The sequence below is a fragment of the Pseudopipra pipra genome, chromosome W (assembly GCF_036250125.1).
Source record: "Pseudopipra pipra isolate bDixPip1 chromosome W, bDixPip1.hap1, whole genome shotgun sequence".
NCBI lineage: Eukaryota > Metazoa > Chordata > Aves > Passeriformes > Pipridae > Pseudopipra > Pseudopipra pipra.
In genome coordinates this window covers 7,324,769-7,336,245 of record NC_087580.1, presented here as the reverse complement: position 1 = coordinate 7,336,245, position 11,477 = coordinate 7,324,769, and the positions used below count along the sequence as shown (strand labels likewise).

The 11,477-nt window shown below is 53.9% G+C and overlaps 3 long non-coding RNA genes across 5 annotated transcripts; all 3 read left to right on the top strand.

Moving 5' to 3' along the window:
* Positions 1-829: 829 nt before the first annotated feature.
* On the top strand, positions 830-1,940 carry LOC135405916 (uncharacterized). The gene is made up of 3 exons (XR_010426090.1): positions 830-1,148; positions 1,503-1,648; positions 1,760-1,940. It is a non-coding gene; the product is annotated as an uncharacterized LOC135405916 (long non-coding RNA).
* Positions 1,941-2,943: 1,003 nt separating this feature from the next.
* On the top strand, positions 2,944-3,649 carry LOC135405922 (uncharacterized). 3 transcript variants are annotated; one of them, XR_010426099.1, is made up of 3 exons: positions 2,944-3,178; positions 3,360-3,425; positions 3,518-3,649. It is a non-coding gene; the product is annotated as an uncharacterized LOC135405922 (long non-coding RNA). The 3 variants fall into 3 exon arrangements; XR_010426098.1 differs by having other exon boundaries at positions 2,945-3,178; positions 3,304-3,425; XR_010426097.1 differs by lacking the exon at positions 2,944-3,178 and having other exon boundaries at positions 3,262-3,425.
* Positions 3,650-10,294: 6,645 nt separating this feature from the next.
* On the top strand, positions 10,295-11,321 carry LOC135405933 (uncharacterized). Its single transcript, XR_010426109.1, has 3 exons — positions 10,295-10,352; positions 10,523-10,616; positions 11,082-11,321. It is a non-coding gene; the product is annotated as an uncharacterized LOC135405933 (long non-coding RNA).
* Positions 11,322-11,477: the final 156 nt, after the last annotated feature.

The following is an 11,477-nucleotide window of genomic DNA, read 5'->3' as shown; positions in this document are numbered from 1 at the left end:
AGCAGGTTTGTTTTGTCAACATCCACCATTGTTTTGGGACACTACCGGGAGAGCTGCCAAGAAGAATTTTGTTTATCTAAACATAGCTTTGTTTAGGAACAAGGAGAAAGAAAAATAATAACAATGGCCTTTTTACTAATTTTTTTCCTGGTTCTTGCTGGTTTTGTGCCTGTCCCAGGACATCCTCTAAGGGACCGTTCAGATGGATGGAACAAATTGCTTCCTTTCCTTAATTTCGACATCCACGGCCTAGTAGCCAGTTTCCTTAATAGTGGCCTTCAAGGTTTGGTAGCAAAGACTCCAAGATCAGCTCTAACCCATCCCTACATTGTTCAACGACAATGATCCTAGTGGTGAAGGCAGCGAAAATGCTACTTAAAATTGGAGAGGTGGTGCTGCATTGGTCCCCTTGTTGTACGAAAGGAATCGCTGGAGCTTTGGGGACAAGAAGTGCCAACGGCCACGACAACTGTACACAGGCAACAGTATCGGAGGAACCGAGATGCTGTGACCCCCATCCATACATCCAGTACATCCATGACATCATTGTGTGGGGGACACAGCAGAAGAAGTTTTCGAGAAAGGACAGAAGATCATCCAGATTCTCCTCGAGGCCGGTTTTGCCATCACGAAGAGTAAGGTCAAGGGCCCTGCCCAAGAGATCCAGTTCCTAGGGCTGAAATGGCAAATGGACGACACCAGATACCAACAGACGTCATCAACAAGATTGTAGCAATGGCTCCACCCACAAACAAGAAACCCAAGCTTTTCTGGGAGCCATTGGCTTCTGGAGGATGCACATCCCAGAGTACAGCCAGATGGTGAGCCCTCTTTACTTTGTGACCTGTGAAAAGAACAATTTCCAATGGGGTCCTGAACAACAACAAGCTTTCAGGCAGATCAAGCAAGAGATTGCACATGCCGTGGCTGTTGGAGCAGTCAGGACAGGACCAGAGGTAAAGAATGTGCTCTACTCTGCAGCTGGAGATAAAGGTCCCTCCTGGAGCCTCTGGCCAAAGGTGCCTGGTGAGACGTGAGGGCGACCACTGGGTTTCTGGAGCCGAAGCTACAGAGGTTCTGAGGCCAATTCCACCCCTGAGGAGAAGGAAATCTTAGCAGCCTATGAAGGCATACGAGCAGCTTCAGAGGTAATTGGTCCCAAAGCACAGCTCTTCCTGGCAGCCCAGATGGGACCCCAGCATGCAAAGTGTAACTAGATAAGGGAAAAAGGGGTAGGGTTTATCCATTTTAGGGAAAGGGTGGCCAAAAAAGGAAATACTGCAATGCAGCAAACTTTGGCCAATGGGGGAGTGGGGTCTAAGGATACAGACATCAAGGGGAGTTTTCATCAAACAATTTCAGGGGACAAACAAGGGAAAAACTACAAGAAATGTTAAGACACAACCGTAAAACTCGAAAGGCTTTGGGTCTGAACTTCTTGACAACTTCATCCAGGGCTTTCATCCTCTGGAGGGTCGCACATTTCTTGTTGTCTTCTCCAGCTTTCAGATTCAGCAATGTCCTCACTCCTGACAGACCAGGGTCCCCTTTCCAGAGTAATGGAGGAGCACCGTGATTTTTTAATCCAAAATTCCCGGATTTGAATGAAATGCTCTGGAAAGGCTCTGGAAATCATTGGGTGTTCACAGTGAGTCTCTGGTTTCCCATCCCCTGCTTCAGATGTGAAAACATGTTCCTTGCAGTCGGAATGTAAACTCATCAGCTCCATTAAACTTGAGCACTATATCCCATCATCCAGATCATCAATGAAGATGTTCACCAGGAATTGCTGATCACTGGCCTCCAGCTGGATGTTGCATTCCTGATCACCACCCTGGCCAGCAGATTTCAACCAGCCTGCTGTCTGCTCATCCAGCCCATACTTCATGGGCTTCTCTGTGAGGGAGCCCTGTCTGTGTCCACTAGTACACACATTCATTTGGATTTAAAACAATCAAACAGAAGTGACAGTTTTAAGAGCAGAATTATTTTTCAAAGGGAAATAGAAGGGTAAGAGTTTTCAATTTTAATGATCATGTTTTACATGATGCTAATTGACATCTAGTAGAAATGAGAGAGCACCTTAAGAGACAAATCTACATTCTCTATTTATGCCTCTGAATTACAGGTATGGCTTTGATGGAACGAGTGCCTTCAAGCTCCATTGGCAGGCACTGTTTGAAAACTATTTGGGTGATTTTGGATAAGAAATGAAAGATGCAACAGCAGGAAGCCATTCAGCAATCCCTGACAAGGGAGGTCCACTGTCAATTGCTGGGAGGGCCCCCACCTGTTTCTTTTAATGGTGCTCCCAAATCCCACCCCTTGGACCTCCCATCCCATCCTTTTTGGTCCCCTCAGGCATCTCCTCCCCAGGATCTGCTCTGTGTCCTACCCAGGGTCCCCAAACATCCTCCCACTGATCATTCCCAAAGCTTTTCTTTCCATCTTTCCCCTCAGACCTTTGCCTTTCACCCAGGCCACTGCCCTGGTACCTCCCAAGACCATTCCTTGCCTCCCTCTCCACTCCCAACCATCTCCCAGTGCCCTCGTTTTTGTCCTCCTCCATCCTCCTCCTCCTGTCCCCACCAAGCCTCTCAATTGCAGTCCCCATGTCCCTACACTTGAATTCCTTTCCCCTCCCCTGCATCCCACACAGGGCCCCTTCAACACCCCAATCCCAGTCCCGTGGGCTTCCCAGTCCCCCCCAGTTCAGCATCTTTGGGTCCCCCCCAACCTCCCCCCACCCTCCCTGCAGGCCCTGAATTCCCCTGGCTCTCCTTGTCTCCATCCCCACCCTGGGCCCTGCAGGCACAGGGGTTGGAGGTGAAACTGGGTGCAGTGGGAGCGGGGGGAGCAGAAGGGATTTTCCCCCTTCAGACGGGGGCAGCCCTGGGCTGGGGGGGCTGGGGACACCCGTGTCCCTCCCCCAGCCCCACAGGGGCCAATCCTGCTTAAACTTTTGCTCTCCTTGCCCAGGCACTCTTGGCAGGAACCCAAAATGATCTGCGGGAGGTGAGTGGGCCGGGGGGACTGGAGGGCATCCAGTCTGGGAACTGGGGGACACTTTGGTCCCCCCATCCCTCGCTGGCACTGGGGACATCCCAGTGACCAGCCAGGGCTCCTGGTCTCTCTCCAGCTGCATTTAGTGGAAGTTGGGATCCTGAAGATGGCTCAGGTGGGTACCAGGAGTTCTGCCTGAGTCGGGTCCTCCCCTCACATGGCCATGACACTCCCGGCCATCCCAGTCTGACCCAGCATACCCCAGTGCACCTTCCCCAAGGATCCCATTTCTCCCCCCAGGCTCCCAATACATCCCACTGCACCCAGTGTGTCTCTGAGCCTGTCTTTGTCCCCAGCCCCCTGTGGTGGAGAAGGTGGTGGGTCCTGTTGGTGAGATGTGGCTGCATCCCTGGATGTCTGAGGTGAGCAGTGCCTGCAGGGAGAGGGGTCAGGACAAGGCCCCTCTCATGTTGCAGTGGACTTTGGGGGTGACGTTTGGGGCTCTGTCTTTCAGGACTGGTGGTGACACCCGTGCCCTGTCCCCCTCCAGTGGCATGAAGAGATGATCATCCCTGGAAGAACCCCCTGCTTTCCCTCAGAGCCCAGGGGCATTTCCCCAGAATGATCAATAAATCCCTTCAGCAAAGCTACTCTGCTTGATCTTGTGTGTGTGTGTTCCCATCTCCATGTGTGTGTTCCCATCTCCATGTGTGTGTTCCCATCTCCATGTGTGTGTTCCCATAGAATCACCACTTCCCTGGGCAGCCCATTCCAATGGCTGATTACCCTCTTTGTAAAGAAATTCTTTCTAATATCCAACCTAAACCTCCCCTGGCACAGCTTAAGACCATGTCCTCTTGTCTTGCTGATGGTTGCCTGGGAAAAGAGACCAACCCCCACCTGGCTACACCCTCCTGTCAGGGAGTTGCAGAGAGTGAGGAGGTCTCCCGTGAGCCTCCTCTTCTCCAGGCTGAACAGCTCCAGCTCCCTCAGCCTCTCCTCATAGGACTTGTGCTTGAGTCCCTATCCCAGCCTTGTTGCTCTCCTCTGGACCTGCTCCAGGACCTCAATATCCTCCTGATCTGAGGGGCCCAGAACTGGACACAGCACTCCAGGGGTGGCCTCACCAGCACTGAGTCCAGGGGAAGAATCACTTCCTTGGACCTGCTGGCCACACTGTTCCTGAGCCAGGCCAGGATGCCATTGGCCTTCTTGGCCACCTGGGCACGCTCTGGCTCATGTTCAGCTTCCTGTCAATCCAAACCTCCAGGTCCCTTCCTGCCTGGCTGCTCTCCAGCCACTCTGTCCCCAGCCCAGGGTGCTGCAGGGGGTTGTTGTGGCCAAAGGGCAGGACCCGGCCCTTGGCCTGGTTGAACCTCATCCCGTTGGAATGAGCCCAACTCTCCAACCTATTCAGGTCCCTCTGCAGAGCCCTCCTGCCTTCCAGCTGATGGACACTCCCCCCCAGCTTGGTGTCATCTGCAAACTTGCTGATGATGGACTCAATCCCCTCATCTCATCATGGCCAGTCTTCACAAATGAAGATTTGGGAAAGGTCTCCACCCACATTTGTTACAAGCGCGCTGGTGATACAGGGCTTTGCAAATGCGGGTAAGGCCTTCGAGCCTGAGCAATGGATATTTTAGGTGAGACACAGTGTGCGCTGAACTGAGCCCACCCTTTAATCCTGAGGTTCATCTGCCGGGGCCGAGCGAGCTTGGACGGTGGCAGCGAGGTCCTCAGGATGTAGGTTTGTTCAGAGTGACCTTCTCTTAGATGGATGACCAGGTCGAGAGCAAAACGGCCTCAGAGCTTTTTCCAACACACACACCCCTTGCCTCCGTTAAGGCAGAAAGTGAAGTGCCACTTTCCAAGGAGAGGAGGGGAGAAAAAAGCCCCCCCCCAGCCCCAGAGAGAGCTGTCAGGCTGGAATGTAGTTCTGCCAGCCAGCTCCTTTGGGTAGGTAATCACCCAAGGCAGAAAACTGTCCTCCCCATTCAACATCCCTCCCCCACAGGCAGCAGGAGAAAAAAAATTCCCGTCCGGGTTTTTAGAACAAGTAAACCCGTGACACTGGGGAACAAATCCCCCAGTGTATTTCCCCCATCTCTACACTGTCAACTCCTTTGAACACTAGGCTGGGCAGGGATTCTTACTGTCATTGGATCTCTGTGAACACAAACAGAGCTGTCCTTGGGGGCTGAATGACTGCAAGGCTCATAAGTTAACACAGCAGTGAGGACTTGTGCTCCACATCCCAGCAGCTGTGCCACAGGGAACTGTGTTACTGGTAAATTTCCTTGAATCTGATGCAGTGCTACAGACAGAGCCCATTCATCCTGGGTTTGATCCTACTAATCATCCTAATAACCATCATCCCGGTTTTGCACCTACTAATTTTCTTCTCATCGAAACCCCCTTTCCATACTTGTTGGGTTTAACAGCCTTTGAAACACCTTGCAAAGCACAATGACACAAAAGAGCTGGTTAATATTCAAGGATCACTTCCATCAAGCTCAAGAGAGTTTCATTCTAAAAAGCAAGAAATCAGGCAGAAATTCCAGGAGGCCTGCATGGATGGCTTGACAAGGAGCTTCTTGTTCAAACACAAAAAGGAAGCTTACAGAGAGTGGACGCAAAGAAAGAAAACAGAAATATTATCTGGGCATGCAGGGATGAAGTTGATAAAGCCAAAGCCCAAATGGAACTGAATCAGGCCAGTGATGTCAGAGACAACAGGAAGGACTTCTTTATGTCTGTAGGTGACAAAAGGAAAAGCAGGGAAAATGTGGGCCCATCCCTCAACAAGATGGGGCAGCTTGTTCCACAGGACAGGAAAAAAGCAGAAATACTGAATGTCTTCTTTGCCTATGTCTTTCCTGGCTTTTCCCAACCTTCAGGGATCAGGACAACTGTCTCTAGGAAACCCTGTTCCAGAACAGGCCTTGGACTAGAGCACCTTAGTCTTTCCGTGATTCTGTGCAGAGGGTGAGCAGTGGCCACCAGCAGAGCAGGGCCATACCCACAGTGCAGCCTGTGCCAAAGCACACACAGCATAGAGGGGCTCCTCCGCCAGAACCAACGGCAGTCGCCATCAAGACTCCAGGATGTGTCCTCGTTTTCTTCTGTTCCCCCTGCCGGCTTTGCTTCTCCCATTCCCCCATCCCAAGGCTGTCCCCTCTTCTTCCCTCTGCTTGCCTCTGGGACAGGTGGGGACCTGTCCAACTTTGGCAGAAAGGGCACGGCTGCCACAACTGTCCCGACATTTGAGGAGAACTGCTGCGTTTGGTGACAGAATTGGAGCTCTTTGGGCCTAGGTGGGAGGGATGAGGAGAGTCATATTTTTGAAGGCTTCTTAAGGCTTTCTTCCCGGGCCGGGAATTAAGACTTCTCTCTCTGCCCTTGGTCTGAGTGCAAATCAGTCTGGCAGACATCTTCAAGGCTGAAAGAGAAGCCAGGCCTGAAGGCCGAGCCAGAGCTGTCCTCTGCTCCCTTCAGCTCTGCTCACAGCTGCATCTTCAGCCTGTCCCAGAGGCCAGGCAAATGTGTGCCCTTCCTCCGGGAAGGCTTGAAGCACAGTGGTGTTAAGATCATGGCCTCCAGGTGAGCTATTGCTGCTACTCAGTTGCCAGACTCTTGCAGTGCTTTCGAGCCCTCCTCTTTTTGTTCTGGGCAGAAGATAGTGGGTGAGCTCCTGGTAGCCCTAAAACACAGGCAAATCCCTGATCCTGTGGGAAGCAGACCAGTTTGTAGCCTGTAAAGAAAAAGGGAAATTTCTTCAGCCTGTTTGTGGTCCATTGTAGTGTCCCTCTGCTGAGAAAGCTGGTGCAGAACCTCTGGTCCTTCACTTGGTGTTGTCATTGGGACAAAGTGGGACAAGATGTGTTTGAAAGTTTCTTCCTGCCCTGCTGTGTGCTGCCTGTTGGCTGGTGGAGCAGCAGAGCAGAAATTCACTGTTGGCATCTGGCAAAGCAGCAGGAGAGAGCAGTTGTGAGGGGAAGGGGGGTGAGGTGTCTGCTCTTCAAGAGGGACAAGACAAAGGAGTTGGGGAATTGTCCTGGAACTCTGGCCTGGCGGGCTTGGAGCGCTGGGTGGGCATTTCTTGAGAGCTGTGGTGGCCCCACTTCGTCCTGAGCCTCATTTGATGGCAGTGTGTCCAGAGGCAGCCCGGCTCCAGGCTGAAGCAAAAAGCCAGAGCGGGTGATGCGGGAGCTGCTCCAGCGCCTACCGCAGCCTGCGGCCCGGTGGGAGCGTCCCGGGCCCTGCCCCGGGGCGCCCTGAGGCGGGGCAGTGCCCACTCCCGCCGGCCGCCCTCACAAGGCCCAGGCCGCCTCCTTCCCACAAGGCCCAGCAGGGCCGCCCTCACACCTGCCCCGCCCTGCCCTGTCCCGCCCGGCCCCACCCTGCCCCGTGGCCTCTGTCACACCCCACGCTGACGTGCTGAGCCTTCCACCAGCCATTGTGACGCCACAGGCGCCAGTCGGGCACGGCTTTGTTGGTGCCCGCAGCCGGCGCTCAGAGCTGCTGTAGCCTCTCGGGGAGCAGCAGCACATCCCGCTCGGGGAGCATTGCGCGCCTGCATCGCCGTCTTGGCAGCTGCAGGCCACGACCACTGCGCAGGGCGACCTCGTCTGCCTTGTGCTTTCTACCCTGTGCCCGTCCTTATTCTCGTCCCCTTTGTCACCCTCCCCCTAAACCTCGCCCCATCCCATTCCTCATCCCCACTTGGCTCCCGGCAGCCCGCCGGGGCCTTCTTGCCCTTCCTGCTGCTGGGAGCTCCAAGCAGGGCCATGCCGTGGCTTCTGAGCAAGAAGCGACGACAGTCGCCCTCCAGCAGCCCCAGTGGGCAGCCCTGGGCTGCCACCAGCTCCAGCAGCGCCTCCCAGCTCCGGGAGCAGGGGCTGGGCAGGCTGCACCGCGCGGCCGCCCGCGGTGACCTGGGCTGGCTGAGGCGCTGGCGCTGGTACGTCAAGGTAGTCGGCATCGACAGGCCAGACCAGGAGATGCGGTGAGTTCTGGGCCACGCTGATGGCACACCTTGGCTGCTCCTGAGCCAAGCTGCAGTAGTCCTCGGCAGCCCTCTCTTAGGGACAAGGCTTGAAAAGTGACATTTGCCCTGTCAGCTGGGACAGGGAACTCTTGAGCTTTTCACTGCTCGGAGCTGCCGGCCGGGCTCCAGCGCTGCTGCAAACGCGTGTTGCCCACCTGCCCCTTGGCCGTGCTCTCTCTGCAGGGCTGTTCTGCAGCTGCTCGGCCCTCACCTGTTCTCTTCCGCCCTCTGGCTCATCAGGGCAGGGTTGCAGCAGCAGCAGCAGCAGCAGCAGCAGCAGCAGCAGCAGCAGGAGCAGAGTCCGGGCAGGGTCCCCAGGGTGCTGGGTACAGACACAGCTTGGGCTCGTCCTTTGTCTGTCTGGGTTAAGAGCGTCTGTTTAATTTTTAGGACACCTCTACATCTGGCTTCAGCCAATGGCCATGCAGATGTCGTCAGATATCTGCTAAGAAAGAACAGCCAGCCCAACCTCACTGACAACTTCAAGAGAACAGCCCTGATGAAGGTGTGTGGAATGCCTTCTGAGCTTGGAGGTGGGGCTTAGTGCTGGGGTGTTAAAGGGGAGGTGTCTGGCAGGATTCCTTGCAGGGCAGGGCCATAGAAACACACCTATTGCAATGGGCACAGCACAGCCTCTGTTAGCTGATCTTTGACGATGGTCTTCTATGGCAGCACTCAGGGGCTGAGGTAGTTGTGACAGAGGGGGATGGAAAAGTTGGAAGCCTTTCCCTTTTGGTGTGTTGTTGCCAGGCAGTCCAGCAGGAGCAGGAGGAATGTGTTGCTGTTCTGCTGGAACACGGTGCCGACCCCAATCTGGCAGACGCTGATGGCAACACTGCCCTTCACCTGGCTGTGCTCTCTAAAAACACAGCTGTAGCAGGGCTGTTACTGGAGCATCATGCCAACAGTGATGCTCAGAACCAGGTAACCTTGGCACGTGGCTAAAGCTGCTCTTTCCAACAGCTGCAGAGCTTGTCTGTGTCTTTCTAATGGGGATTCTTTCTCCTTTTAGTGGGGATTTACCCCCTTGAAACTTGCAGCCTTGCAACAGCACGAGGAGATTCTGGAGTGCCTTGTGAACAAAGCAGCTGACAGGCCTGCTCAAGGCCAGGGGGAAAGGTGAGGGCTTTGTCAAAACAGCCCCCGGGTGTTCTGGGTAGTCTGCAAGTGTGACCCAGACGAGGGGCGTGGCAATGAGCTGGGAAAAAGAAGGAGCAGCCCCGTGGAAGCAGTTCCCCGTGGGACTGGTAAATGCAGGTCTGCCCTTGGCTGCTCTCGTACCTCAGGGGCTCTCGTCCTTTGCCCGCTGAGGTCTGCAAGAAAGCCTTGTCTGTGGTGCCCTCCCCCCACCCAGAGCCAGAGCCCCGGGGAAACTTGCCAGTAGCTCAGCAGCGTGGCTGCTCTGCAGGCCAGGGGGGTTTGAGGCACGGCAGAGTTGGGGCGTTCAGTGCTCTGAAGGGAAGCGTTGGGGGAAAGAGAAGCAACACTGTCCCAGGGGACACGAGGGGCTCCGAGCACAGAAGGAGAAAACTTCCTGCCATGGAGATGGTCAGGGGGTCGAAGGGCTTGCCCTGGGAGTTTGTGCAGCCGCATCTGGGGGCACTTTGAAGAGCAGTGCAAGGAGCCCTGAACAGCACGGCCTGAGCTGGTAGTTGAGGCTGCTTTAGGGAGGCCCCTTGGAAGAGAAATTCTCCAGTGCTTCCATGGACTTGGCTTTGCTTTCCCGGAGCTTGTAGGAAAGGGGGGAAGAGCTGTTTTGGGAGCAAGCAGGGGAAAACTGATGCAGGGTCAGACATGTTTCCGATGAAATGTTGCATGCTTTAGGAGTGCTCTTGTGGTTCCTGGAAGCCATGGGGCTCACCTGGAGGAAGATAATCTGCGCTTGCAGGAGGAGCTGGACAGGGCTGAGCCGGAGGTATGGAAAGCCTGTCCCCACAGGGAGAAACCTGGGGGTGCCTGTTGCTTCCTATCCATCCTGAAAACGGACAAAACAGTGTTCATTGGGGAGTAGAAGTGAAGCTTTGAAGGGTCTTGAATGGATTGCAGTTCTTTGGGCAGAGGGGATGCACACAGACATGCAGCACCTGAGTTCTTCAGCAGCAGCTGGCTCCTCTCTGGAAAAGCTCCCCTGACAACTGTGGATTCTTCCCGTGGTTTTACAGCTGCAGGAGGAGGAAGGAAAGCATCTTCAGTCTGAGCATTGTGTTCCTGACTCGAAGACTGCCTTGGATGACAAGAAAGGAGAGGCAATAACTTCCTCCCAGGAACTGCAGGACCTCCTGGAAGAAGACGCGCAAGAGTAAGAGAGTAACCCAGTGAAGCGAGGGGTCTGTGGCTTTGGGGGATTGGGTGGAAACAGGGGGAGAGTCAGTGGGATTTTGAAGGACACTTCTGCTGTGGCTTCTGTTCCTTAGCACAGTTTGTCTGGCATTGGATTTTATGGTAATAAGAGCTGTATTTCTTCTTAAGCTTTGCAAGTGAGAACAGCGGATTGGAAGGCACTGTCCAGCAGCCAAGCGAGAGCGTTGAAGCCCTTCCGAGAGCCCTGCAAGCCTCTGCCTCAGTAAGCTGGTGCTAAATTTGCCTTTCTGTGACTCTTGAGCCTAGTTGCCTATTTCTGTGGGGCAATTGCCAGATGAAGTTTTCCTGGAGAGCCTGGGGAGCTCAGTTTCTGCCTTCTCCTCAGCAGAGGCTGCTCAGAAAGCAGCCTGGTCCTTTCCCCAGCTGCTACAAAAGCCCTGAGGGTATTTGGTGTGCTGGACACTGGAGGAATTCTTAGATTCTAAATGAGGAGTTTCATCATGAGCTCCAAGGGACCCAGAAGTATTGTTGCCAGAAGTGTCTCCCAAATTCTTAAGTAGGTGTAAAGTTTCTTCTTTCTGTTGGGGAATCTTTCAAGTGTTTCCTAGGCTGGTTTCCAGTAGATGATAAATACAGTTGCCATGGCCACCCCCTTGAGAGATTTTCCCAGAATTCACTGCCTTTAGACCATGCTGAGTTTTCTTTTCTTTTTTTTTTCTGTGTCCAGGGTGGTGAACTTTCCCAGCAGCTGGACATGGAGCCTGGAACAGGCATGCAGCTCGAGGCCCTAAACCAGGCTTTGCAAGAAGAGCTGTCCACTCTGCTTGGGAAGTGTGAACAACTGGAGAAGAGCAAATGTCAGCTGCAAGAAGAGGTGACAAAACTCCACCACCATTTGGAGACTTTGGTGCTGGATTGCAGCCAAAGAGAACAGTGTACAGGAGAGGTGGCAGAAGGAGCTGACTAGGAAAGAAGTCCAAAGCTACAAGAGGTCAGCCTCATTTTGCAGGTAAGTGAATTTCTCCCCAGTGTCCACAGGCTCTTCATTAGTAGCTTTGAAGCAGAGTGCTCATTTGGGCTTCTTCCCCACTGCAAAGAATTGTTTGCCCTGGCAGCTCCTGGG